Source organism: Ptiloglossa arizonensis, chromosome 6 (genome assembly GCF_051014685.1).
Source record: "Ptiloglossa arizonensis isolate GNS036 chromosome 6, iyPtiAriz1_principal, whole genome shotgun sequence".
In the NCBI taxonomy this organism is placed as follows: Eukaryota; Metazoa; Arthropoda; class Insecta; order Hymenoptera; family Colletidae; genus Ptiloglossa; species Ptiloglossa arizonensis.
Window position 1 is genome coordinate 4,972,654 of NC_135053.1, and position 13,891 is coordinate 4,986,544.

Consider the following 13,891-nt stretch of genomic DNA (forward strand, 5'->3'; position numbering starts at 1 on the left):
CGAACGCTAATTACACGCTGCGGGGGGAAACGAATTCGTACCCGGTGTTTCCGTAATATTCGAATTCGAGTTGTCCGCTTGGTGGAAAAACGAAACACTCGTAACGAATTATTTTTCTACCGTGACGTGTAATCAGCTTTCGAAGGAGGAAAATAAAATTCTGGGTGAAAAGAAGTTCTTTCGTGAATCTATCCGCGATTTTTTTACGAAACGAAAGATTTTTACTATTAGGTTACATTGAATGTTGAAAATATTACCGTTATTGATATTACGCGCCATGGTGCGTCCTATGTATTTCATTTTTCCACCGAGAGGGTAACTCGAATTCGAAGATTACAGAAATATCGAGTACCGAACTCAACGGTTCGCGATATATTACTTTTCCCCCGTAGCGTGTAATTAGCGTTCGAGAGAGGAGAATAAAACTCTAGGCCATGAATAGAAATTATATTCATCGATCTGTGATTTTTCTTTTGAACGAAAGATTTCTACTATTAGGTTACATTAAATATCGAAAACATTTCTGTTATCGATATTATGTGTCGTCGTGCAACGTGTAATTCTCGTTCGAAAGAGGAGAATAAAACTCTAGGCCATGAATAGAAATTATATTCATCGATCTGTGATTTTTCTTTGGAACGAAAGATTTCTACTATTAGGTTACATTAAATATCGAAAACATTTCTGTTATCGATATTATGTGTCGTCGTGCAACGTGTAATTCTCGTTCGAAAGAGGAGAATAAAACTCTAGGCCATGAATAGAAATTATATTCATCGATCTGTGATTTTTCTTTTGAACGAAAGATTTCTACTATTAGATATTACATTAAATATTAAAAATATTTCTGTTATTGATATTATGTGTAATTCTCGTTCGAAAGAGGAAAATAAAACTCTAGAATAGAAATTACATTTTTTGTTATCCCTATTAGTATTGTTGCGATTCTCAGACATTTGTTTATCGTTTTATTTTTCGCATATTTTCAAATTTTCAACGTTCCTCGTGGAGCCAACCAGAGTAAACACGTTCCGTTTGTTTCGACCATCGATTTTCCTTCCAGACCACAAAATCATCTTCACTTTTCTCGCTACCGAGTACTCGTATACTGTTCATCTAATTCCGAATCGTACGAAATAGACGGACCATCTATCGGCGCCATTACATCTGGCTTTGGCATCGTCGCTGTAAGTTAGAATCGTATTTACGCATGGTCGAAGCTTAGTTTACGGGAGTGGTGCAAATATTTACTCGGACAACACTACAATACTATATCTGAAAATTATGTTAACAAATTGATCGAACAAAAACTTAAACAGTTTCGTCGATTTCGCTACAATAAATTCATTTATATTCAAAGTATGTAGAATTCTGTCTAAATTTCCAGCGTTACTTTTTACACGTTATTGCGTGTGCTTATTTCTATGTATCGTGTCTTCTTTCTTCGATATTATTTTTTATGTCTTTCAAGTACGTTAGATTCTGCATTGTTTTTAATATTCCGTTATCGTTCTTACTTATATTATTTTTACTTTTTGCTCATAAATAAATATATAAATAAAAGAATAAATATACGATAAAACAGCACCTGTGTCTTTGACGAATAATTTGAGAAATATTTAACCGGTCTCTCTCGCCGATCCTTCTTTCCTTAAATTACTCTACAGTCCCTATATAGAAGCCAAACATCGATTTGGAAATGAAATAATTAGAAGTAAATATTTTACCGCCTTGATTCGAGAATAATCTGGCTAAATGTTGTAACGCATTTGATCCGGTGGTATCTACCCCGAAACTAGATATTCCCGTACTAGACTTTTTACACCTCGTTTTGCAATAGAATGTGGTATCTGCCTATTGACTTCGCACATGTGAAATACTTGTTCGGATTATCCATAAGTTTTTCTCCTTACGTATGATAAAGTGGACGAAACGAGCTTTCGATCGATATGTAATAGCTTTCGACTTTAGACAGAGAAGCGTAAAACAAGTAGGACAAAAATGTGGAAATTTACCAGATGTAGAGTAGGGTTGCATAAAATAATCCGGTGATATAGTGGTTGAACAAGTTTGTCGTATATTTTTATATTGCCATAGTTGTATTCGATATGTTCGTTATCGAATATATTCGTTCAAAGAATGTAAAATAATATTTCGTACAATATTTACAAACACAGTAACGTACTATTTACTGTAATTATAAATAAGTATACTTCATAATGAATAAAAAATTGAACAGATGTCGCAAAAATTTGTCTAGCAAAAGACAAGTTCAACGACCTGTTGTACAATTGACCTTTGAGTGACCTTGAACTTAGAAATCTACAATAATTTATCAAGACGACAAGTTTCCTTATTAGCGCGTAAGTGAAGCATAAACGTAACTCGTTGCGCGCAATACTTTCTCACCGAATGTAAACAATAAATACACTTATCTTAGCTATTATCGTTATTATTATAATATTGTGACACGTACCACGAACAAAAGATCGAGTCCAAGATAAGTATGTAGTTAAAAAGTAACACCGATAACGAGTTGCGTTCGTGTTTCGCTTGAATAAGGAAACTGGTTTTCTTAATAAATTATTGTAGATTGATCAGCTTAAGATCATTCAAAGGTTATGACACAGCAGGTCGTTGAACTCGTTTTTCCATCGGTTACAATTCTATAAAGTGAACAATATACGGTACTGTTTAAAAAGATAGACCTCAATTTTCTATCGAACGAACTTTTGCTCGAAATATTTTTTCATAGAATCAATGTAAATTCCTCGATTGAAAAAATTTTACTTCTCGATACAAAGTATACCGACTGTTTACTTTTCGATACAAACTGTATATCGACTCGTAGAACACCGACGCTGCTTCGTCACCTTCATAACGAAACAATTGGAAGATAAACAAAAGCTAGTGCATTGGGCGTTATACTTTTGAGTTCAAAAAAAATTTAATTACTCTAGAATTAACGAGTGTAGTTAGGTACGAATTTACTCTATTTCATTTTACAGAAACGAATTTAAAGGGAAACGTAGAAAAAATTGAAAAGATTATTTTCAAATCTATATCAAATTTCGCGAAAAAATCATTTCTTTTTTATTATTTTTCAACGAACAAGCGAGACACTCGAAACTTTCTACGAAAAATAAGAGCGAATTTGGAGTTTGATCAAATAAGTGGGATCACGCAAAAATGTTTTCATTTTTAACCGGTGCAGCATTAAATGTAAATTATCTACGATTTCGATTAAACTCTGACGCACTATACTTTTGGTCCCATTTATCGCAGAGTTTAAGTTATGGCTAATAAACTCTTCATTATATTGTTGTTACGCGTCAAATAACGGTACGGTGAAGTATTTTCTCCCTGTACCAATTTCATTAATTTGCAGACAGAAATTGATCGAACCGTAAAGTGTGCGATTTTAAGCGACAGTCATTGCATATGATACAGTTGCATTGCATACGTCCAATAGTTTAAATTGGTATGCTGTTTATACGTGTAACTCCGCATAATATTACATTGTTTTCTTTATTTCGCAACAGGTAATTTCGATTTTTCTACATGTACTATGTAAACGTTAAACACAGGCAAGTCGAATGTGTTTTTTCGGCTCCACTGAATTATCATTAATATGTAAATGTGCTGCGTTTTGTCCGCCTAATAACAGGTAATTTGGACTTCTAATTGTAAGTTAAATATTTTAGGTGGTCTGTAGCAGCCGTGGAATATTGTACACGCCCCCCTTCCCCAGTAATGCGACTTGAATTGCAAATTTATGTCAGGGTTTATAACAAAACTTTCTAGCAACGGTTGATTGGGTTTTAACTTACATCAAACTCATCTTTACGATAAATCCGAGGAACAAGGATTAAAGTATTGATTTTACTTCGAACCGCAAGGTATTGCAATGGGAAGTAAAAGATAAAAGTAAATAAAAATTAGAAACAAAGCATCCGCTTCGAAATACGTAAGTATTTTCATTTAAATTAGAAACTATGGCGGTGCAGCGAAATGGAAAATGGAAATGTTCAATCTCGGTGAAACTGCATTTGCTTTTTTGAATCAAAGGAGTCGCGTTGGACAACTTGCGTTGGATTAATTTACAACGTTACGAAACATTGTTTATAATCCCGCGCATGCTATTTTACAGATTATGATTCGTGTACCGTACGCGTTAATGTTGGGAATAGAAAATGTTTCAAATTATTTCGACCTTGTCGCATGAGATGAATGCATCGTCCGCTTCGTCTAGAGAGAATTTACATCGGTGAAAGTATTAAACAGTAATTTCAATCGATCTAACTAATGCACTTTGACAAGGAATCTGATAATCTGCTTCAGCGTACATCAATCGGTGGAAAATCGATGCAGAACATGCAGCACGTTGGATTTCGTGTCACCCGAGGGTATTAGTAACACGAACGTCTGCAAATAACTACTCAGTCATCATATCGGACGTATGGTCGTTAATTAATAAGCTATTTGATTGGCTAATTAATTGGCCGCAGCTTTTGACGTGTCGTATCAAACAGTCGGTTATTGAAACCGTTCCATTAAGAGAAATTAAAAATTCTTTTACCAATAAAGTATCTTTTTGACTATGTTTTATACATCGAACCTTAAACACGATCGGTCGTAACCCTATGCTTCATAGTGTAACCATAATGCTTTCGCTGTAATAATAACTGTCCCGCGTCAGCTTTTGTTAAATATACACTCGTATACACTCTAACCCTCTTATTTACACAATTAAAAGAAAAGTCTCGCTAAAACGACTGACTAACTTTTGTTTTGTAAATTTAGTTTTTAAAATTCGTTTCAGTAGCAGTAAATGAGATTTTTGGACACATATTAGTCGTAGGGTTTGAATTTTTTAGGAAAAACTGATTTTTAATTAATATATTTAATTGATATATTTTAAGAAAAAATGATATTTAATTTGATCAGTAATGACTATACTTAACGGTGAATAATATTCTATTACGAAGAATTAGAATAATATTCTATTACTTTATAAATTAATTTCAACTATGTATAATACATATATGAAAATCTCTTCGTAGAGCTTCTACGTTTCTTTCTTTCCTTTTTATTAGTTTTCCGATCTTGAGTTCTCTTTGGAAAAGATTCTTTTCGCTAAAGTATATCACGGTTCGTACATTATAGTGTTAAAATAGTCATTCCCAGAAAATACCATCTTCGTGGCTCTAATAAGGTAGGTAACTCCCGCTTTCAAGTGACAATGTTTACACCGTATTCGAGTAACGGAACATCCCCCTCATGTTTAGATAGTGCGAGCCATCTTATTGGCCCTAGTTCGAGATCAAAATTGCTACCTACCGCGCTTTCAAGTATACCGGAGGTCTCGTTTGAAAGCAAAGTGGGAATTGCCGTATATTAACATCCATGGCAAAAGAAAAATATCACAGAACAGAATACATTGTACATAATACAGAATAGAAGTTCGAAATTGTTCTTTAGTAAATCGAACACCGATTGTTCTACGAAACGTCAATAGCTTGAATTCAAAGTCTCTTCTAAATTTCAGAGATTCTATTCTGTGTATAAAGTGTGATATATTGCATTTTTATTTAATCAGACGTGGATATACAAGGTGGACTATTTAAATGAAACAAGTGGACTGTCGTTGCTTATGGGTACATACACTAACGAATTGTTCCTGTCAAATTTGAATTTTTCGTGGAAAGAAACACGACGAGACAAGATACGTCGATCAATTTCGTCATTCTGCGCATAAAAGTAACTATTATAGCAATAATAGCATTAATGGTCATAGTATTTATCATCGTTGATGCTAATTATCATAAGAGTTCTACAGATTCGAATAACTGTACAAAGTTACAACACCGTTGTATTAATTTATACCGTTAATGCACTGTGCATATATGTGCTACCGTACATTATTATTTACGAGTTTAATCGAACCATTTGTTTCGTGTATTTCGAACGAAAAACAGAACGTTTGAACAACTTGAACGACGCACATCCTTTATTAAAGGATTTGAAATGTTTCGTGTCACGTGTTACTCGCCTCGATTAAAATTCTCAACCCAGACCAGAGCGGTATGTGTTTGTTTAAATTTAAAATTCATAATCGAAAGAAATCAATTTTTCAATCTGTTTGTTACGCGTTACGAATGAAACGGGGCTTAAAATATTAAAGAACCGGAAGAACAATCACTGAGAATATGCATCGAAGTAAGTAAATTTCAAAAGTAACGCGTATTTCAATAGTATAGAGTGAATTTCAAATGCAATTTTTAACACGTTCGTATGTATATTTTTACACAAAATGGTAGTATTTTCTGTATCTCGACATTGTTTTCGTAACACACATTTCTAAATTTCTTTTCAAATTCTATGGTTCCCAAGATTTTTTCCCAAAAAGTTGGAGAAAGATTTTCTATGTATGCGTACACGAGAAAAGTGATAACTTTTATTCTTTTCGTATTTAACACTTTGAATACCGAGGCGGTCACCGGTGACCGCTGCTAGACATTCCGATCAGGTCGCGTCGATCATCGGTGACCAACAATTCCAATTCAAATTATGCTACCCTTGCTGACCTGTTCTATGTCCCGAAGTAAAATTCCAATTCTCACAAGAGCTATGTATCTTCATTTGTTTGATATATTTTTGACGTTGCTCTTTGCGAAATATTCGAAACACGATAAAAAAAGGTAGTAGAAATAAACCGGTACGATGTAAATTCTATCGATCAGATTTTGATAACGAAACACATTGCAAATACGGTAACTACTTGCGCAAGGTTCGATATTATTGCTACGATCGCAACAAGTAATGTTATCTACTTTATATATTTTTCAGTTTAGCGTTACCGTTAACAGTTCAGCGTTATCGTTACATTCTCTGAATGGTAAATTGAACGACCGAATTCCCTTGTATCGTATGTACAACAAGCAGGGTAAATTGTACACCTTTTGTTATCTTTCCCAAATTTGATACTTTAGGGCATTGGGTCTGGGTTAGGTCTCGAAGGAGCACCATCGTATAACCGAGGGAAACAGCGGGATTACGGCGCTTACCATAAATAAATCCTAGTAGTTGTGAACTTCTGAATAACAGAAACGTTATCCGAAATATCGTAAAATAACAAGTAGGGAAGGTGTGTATTTTTCGCAGCGAAAGTTTCCAGTCTGCATTATAATTGAAATAAAGGTCAAGGATAGCCCTAGAACGCCTCTATTGTTCAACAGCGATGCGTTGAAAGTTTTATATCGTATAAAGATACAACGAGATGTCATCTTAGGGAAGTCTATTATCGGAAAGTGCGATTATCGACAGAGATAATGTAGGTCCTTCTACCCTGCTCTTAAAATGTTCAAGTTCGAGAAAAAAATCAATTTCCTTCTAACGTATACAGGGCGATAAAAACAAGATTTAAGACCTTGGAGGCTTATAGTACTCGCCGAGAGTAGTCAAAAATGCTTAATCAATATACATACACGAGTCCTAAATCGATCCTGCCGATGTAAACCACAAAAGTTTGTTTTCACATTTCTGAGAGACGTTCGATGTGCTTTCTTAACGATAGCAACGCGATAACAATACCAACCGTGCTAGGTTTGCATCCACCGTGTTGCGAAGAGACAGCGATATTGTAACGCTCGTAAACGTATAATAAAATATATAAATTTTACGCAGAAAAAATTGATTCTAAAGTCATCGTAGATCGATCGTTTTAACGCGTTATTATAACGTTTGAAAATATACATAATAAAATATATACATTTTACACCGAAAGGATTTATTCTAAAGTCAACGTAAATCGACCATTCTAACGCGTTATTACAACGCTTGTAAATACATAATAAAATATATAAATTTTACGAGGAAAGAATTGATTCTAAAGTCAACATGGACCGACCATTTTGTACTAGAAGCCACTAAAAGACTCCTTTTCCGTCACTCTGTACAATAGCTCCATCTAATAATATCGTATTGCAACAACGATAGATGACGCAAATTACATTCTCGTTTCGAACGTTCGATCTTTTAATTCCTCTTCAATCGATCGATTGCACGAAAATTTGTTCGTCGAAAAAATATCGTCTCCGTTGCTTCGAATAATCGACGTTCACTGTACAAACACGTCACTTTATTTTCGTTTATTTATCATTTTAAGACACCGAGCATTTCGTGCGCAATATCCACGTTCGTAGATTCGCAACGGAAAAACACGAGAGTCACGTACCGCAACACGCGCGCTGGTATTCCCATTTTACGAAATTTGTTCGTAATTTACCTTATTTTCGATTATTTGCGATTTTGGGGGACACTGCGCGTTTTGGGCGCAATATCTACGCCCAGATTCGCGACGGAATGACACCAGAGACTCGTTTACTATTAAACGCGTTGGTGTTCGAATTTTAGAAAATTTATTCGAAGGTTACTTTATTTTCGATTATTTGCGATTTTGAAACGCTCCACATTTTGGACGCACTATTTGCGCACAGATTTGTGATTTAAAGATACAGGAGACTCGTTTACTATTAGGCAAGTTGGTATTCGTATTTCACGAGATTTGTTTAAAATTAACCTTATTTTATCGATGCACGCGCAGGATTTTGAAACACTGTGCACTTTGCGCGCAATATCTACACACAGATTCGTCACGGAAAGACACAAGAGACTCGTTTAGTATTAAACGCTGGTATTCGTATTTTGCTAAATTTATTCGAAATTTACCTTATTTCATCGAAATACAATGTTCAGAGACCGCGCGTTCGAGTAAAATTGATTCGAGTGATATTTGAGTAAAATTCGTAACGATCGCGGAAAGACACGATCGCACGAGAGTGACGTCCCACGTTGAGCGCGTCTGTGCTCTCACATTGCGCAAAAATCCGCGTAAACGCGTCGGGTAATATTCTTGGAAATTCGTGAAATTTCGTTGAAATGGACGCGGACATTCGAGCCGGGGTTTCTCCCGCAACATCTACGCGGGAATTCGTAGTTCTCCGCGCAACATAGTTTCTCCGCGAAGGGTGTATTTTTACCCCCGTTGGAGTGCCGGTGCTTCACGGCCACGAACAACTTTCCCTCGGTAACTATATATCGGCCGGTACTTAAAGTCTCGAGTCTCGCGGCTCGTCCCACGGGGCCATTTACAATTTCATCGCGCGACGTGTCACTCGTGGCGTTACGAGTTTCCCGGCTGGTGTCCGGTCCGTGCCTCGGCCGGATCGTTAACCCCGCTTAAAAGAGACCGATAGGATCGTTAGGCGGCGCGAACGAAGAGACCGACACAGGGGCCATTTTCTAGGCCATCGAGCTCGCTTCGGGCACCGATACGAAAAACACGATTTATCGATTCGGGGGAAACGAAGGCCGACGACGAGTCCACCGGTTGCCCGCGATAACGTAGCAACGTTTAAACCACGCGCATACACGGAGAGCGATGTTTACCCTCGGAACGGGGTCGCAGTCACGGCTCGCGAGTTCCGGCCCATTCATCGACCGATACAAATATGTTAGTCATGCTTAATTGCCTCGGCGGCCCGTTTAACGAGACACAATCGAGTCCGTGGATATTGGAATTCAATTCGTTCCTCGAAATATTAACGTCCGCGGCTGTAATCTGCGAATCGGTCGATGCTCGAATTAATTATTCCCCGCCTTAATGCGCCACGGCGTGATAACACGACCAGCCAATGGGTCGTGCTAAATATAAAACACGTTCGTTGCGAAATACCGAACCCGCGGTGAATCCGTGTGATCGATGGATCGCGAGAATCTGGGTAACCAACGATACCCTCCGTCTCTTTCTCTCGCTTTTTCTTTCTCTCGACAAATTTACACCGCGACGTTGTTTCGCGAATCGAGCGTGGAAACGCGAGAACCTCCCTTTCCCTCTTTCGGTCGTATTTAGACGGCACGCTGTGCTCGTACACAAAGGTATCGAGATGGAGGTTGCATAAAAGGGATCACCGCTGGGACGAAGAATCGCGTCTTCCTCGGCATTCGTGCCAACAGGTGTGCGAGTTTCTCGGAACGCACTTTGTCCGTTTCCTTATGCATTGTAGCTACACGTGTCGGGGCAGTTAAATAAGCTCGTGTAACATCGCTGTCTGTATATAGGAAAGAGGGCTAATAACGGAATTCGTTCGATAACCTAACTACTCAGGAACGGGGAACCTTTTCCCAGTGGAGGATTGCGGGTACTTTGCTCGATTTTGCCAAAGTCGATAAGAAACGTTCAATCTTGCCCAAGTTGGCGAGAAATTGCTCGATTTTGACCAAGTTGGCAAGAAATCCTCGATTAAGTATAAATTCCGTGCCCTTTTAGAGAATTTTCCGCTCCGTTTCCTTTTTAACGCGTTTTTAACGCGTTGTTTCAACCGGAGAATAAACGAGGCGCAAGGTTGCGAGCTAACCGAACGATCGACCGATCGAAAGGAACAAAAGATAAGAAGAGACGTCGAATTTTGTCCAATCGATATCTTTTTTAACCCTTTGTTCCTTTTGTACCGATCTCCTGTGTTTCTCGACTCGATCGAAACGAGCAACGGACAAAAAGAGACATCGAATTTGTACAATCGATATCATTTTTAATCCTTTGTTCCTTTTATACAGATCTCCTGTGTTTCTCGACTCGATCGAAAGGAACAAGGGTTAAAAAGAGATATCCATTTTCGATCCTATGCTTCTTTCCAGCGATTTCCTGTGTTTCTTGACTCTACCGATCGGAAGAGTCTACGAAAAAGATGTCGAACTTTTTATTCTCCGTTTCCTTCTTTGCCGGTTGGATTTGTCGTTGTAAATGACAATGATTTGTCTCGTTGCGTTTCGAAAATAACCATTTTCTCGCTTCAATCGGTACAGTACACTTTAACAATGCTCGTGTATCGGCGGTAAGCACTCGAACAAGAAAAAGTTTCGATTTCTTGTTTGAAATTCTTGTCCGAGAAATCGATTCTACTCGACCAACGTGCTCGCGAACACTAAAGAGAACAGATTTGGGTTTTCTGTACGATCCGTAGATCGAAACGCGATAAAAGAACAAATCGGATCGAAGAGAATTATTAACGATCGACGAATTGGCCGTCCGAGTTTAGAACACGCGGCAATAACGATGAATCGTCGACGCAGCAGCGACCTTGATTCCGGATAATCTGCTCGTCGGATCGAAGTCCGTCGTTTCGATTCGATTCCCCGGGAGAACGGGAACACGTGGTTCTTTAACGCGCGACGACGATCGCGTCTCCTTAGCATCGAAATTGCACCGGCGTCACCTGTCGCGCGGGAGTGGAAAAATTCGCGGGGGTCAATTTGAATAAATTTCCCGGCGCCGTGGACGCGATAAAAGTTTCTCGAGCGTAAGATTAGCGAGTGTAATTCGGTGGTTTGCGGCTTACCTCGCTCGGTTCGTGGCCCGTCGATTTCTCGGCTAGGTCCCTCGCGTCTAGTCTCTTAACGAGATCCTCGCCGATCCTCGCCGATCGCGTTGCAGGTCCGCGATCACGGTCCCGTGACGACGATATACTTGAAACGTTGGTTCCGTTCCCTGGCGTCGGCTGAATCGCGGTCGAGATTTAATCGATCGACGTAAACGTTCGTTTCGTTGTTCGATCCGTGTCGTGGATCTTGGTCCGTGGTCTCCAGCGGCGGAAAAATAAACAACACGGCTTCCTCTTTATTTAGTGTCGCGCGGCAACCACCTTCGCGCTTCCTTCCAATCCTCACCGACCCCCTGACTCTCGAGCTTTCACGTTGTCGGACGACGTCCGTGATCACGGTCGAAAATTTTTCCCACGTAGCCGGGAAACGTCCCGCGTCGATGGTGTTTCACCGTTTCCTCGTCTTCCGTTCTTCCTCCGCCCTCTGTCCTTACCGAGACGAAAGATAATTTTCCGGGAACGATCGAATCGCGAGGAAAGTAACACCGTCCGCGAGTCTGTACTCCGATCGCCACCAGAAGCGAAATTGACGGGCCGTCCGCGATGGAAAAAAGTTTTTCCGTCGAGTTTCCGCGAAGGGGAGCCGGTCCCGGGGTGACGGAGTGGGGTGCGCGTAGCAGCCCAGCACGTGACACTTTTTATCGGGGAATCACACGTGTCACGCGAGATTATTGGCCTTTGTGAGCGGCTTGACAAATGGTCCACCGCATATGGCGCGTCGCGCACGACTGAGGCCAGATTTCGCTTCCACCATCCTCTCCCTCTGATCTACCCCCACCAGGTCGACGGCTCCATCCTCTTCTCCGGTCCTCGGCGTTTCCCTGAGTGTCGTCGTTGCAGCACGCAGACTCCGTTACTACGAAGCTTTTCTCCCCCTGCACGAGAGAGAAAGAGACACCTCGGTCAGGTGCTCCTCTTTTTGCACGGGTTCTCGATCAAAGCGACGCGAGGAAAAGCATCCAGCTGGCTTTCTTACTGCAAAGGAGGTACGTAAGTGCGCACCAGAAGAGACTTCGGTCCGCCAGGAATCGGGTAACGTCCTCGTCTTTCCGCTTTTCTTCCCGGTTCCCGAACAATTACGTAATAGATACTTTTCGGGCAAGTCCGGCTCTTCGTCGCCGTTACCGTGAAAATTGGACTCGAATTTACTTTCTTCGGTGTTTCACGCGCGTTCGTATCGTTCCCTCGTCTCTCTCTCTCTCGATCCGTGAATCGCGCACGGTCATCGAAGAGAGAGCTTCGAGGGTACGGAGAGTCGGATGAACTCGCGGCGGAGACGCTCGACGGTTTACCCGAGCAAACGTCTCGAGCGATTCGGGAATTAACGGAAGACAGGGAGCGACGACAAATTGGTCGTCGCGGAGATATTTCAAATCCCGGGGCCTGTGTTCACGCGTCCGCGTTTCAAATTACCAGTTTCCTCGGCAACGCCGATACCGCGGCTTTTTTCCAACGCTTGGAAAGTATACGCGCGCTCTCCGAGCCGTGATAAATACCGGTCTCGCGGGTATTACAAATCAGATAACATTCTACATTCGGTACCTTTTTTTCTCTCGTCCGTTTTCTGGCCGCGTGTCTCCCGTACCGTTCGACGCTACGAACGAATAATCGCCGGACCGACGAGACCGAGATCCGTCGAGCGTTCCCGCCGCGCGTGTACGTACGCCCCGACGTCCGGAACGTTGAATTAATTCTACCGACGAAACGTATTCCGATCTTCGGCCAGGTGTATCTTTTTTACGGGGACGATCGGAGAACGAACCGACGAACCGACCGCGACTTTTTATTTTATTAGTAACGGAGACGCATAAGCGAGTATCTCTTTCGGGTTAAGTGAGGGGGGTAGGGGCGACTGTGGCGGGGCGTTGAGAACCTTTCTCGTGGGTGTTGTAAATTAGACGAGTTTTATTGTGCCTCGTGTTCCTGTCACGCCTAATACAGGGAACTTTATTTCTCGGCGCCCGAACGCGGCCACGTATGCCGGGTCGGTTTAACGGATAAGCCACTGTCAGAAATATCGGACGGTTACTATATGTATAGTCCAGTTCGTTTATCGATTTAACTTTCGCTAAAAGGGGATTCGTTTCGTTTATTTCCTTAGACTCTCCGCGCGTTATCGTTTCACCTTCGAGATCTCGACGCTCGAAGAAAACGAGACCCTCCCGATGCCGTTCGAGATAGCTGCGATATACAGAGCGACTACTCGCAAATTAGCGCCTTAAGTAACACTTTCGCGAGATATTCTCCGGTAAGGACGACTCGAATGGATTCTCCCTTTCTGAATCTCGACGTCGAAAGAATCCAACGGGCCGCGATCACACGAGCTCGAAATAAATTCGAATATTTACGCGGAGGATTGAGAAGCGTTTCGAACGGCCCGTGCGACTTTTCGAAAAATACGAAACGTGTAAAAAATAACGGTTGGAGAGCGATACGTCTCGAAAGATACT

The 13,891-nt window shown here is 40.6% G+C and overlaps 1 protein-coding gene across 2 annotated transcripts in view; it reads right to left on the minus strand.

Moving 5' to 3' along the window:
- Positions 1 to 12,130, minus strand: part of LOC143148298 (uncharacterized) — a 119,840-nt gene extending 107,710 nt beyond the window's left edge. For both annotated transcript variants that reach the window (XM_076314504.1, XM_076314505.1), the window contains exon 1: positions 11,400 to 12,130. The gene's annotated coding sequence lies outside the window, so the exon portion shown is untranslated. The remainder of the gene's footprint in view (positions 1 to 11,399) is intronic.
- Positions 12,131 to 13,891: the final 1,761 nt, after the last annotated feature.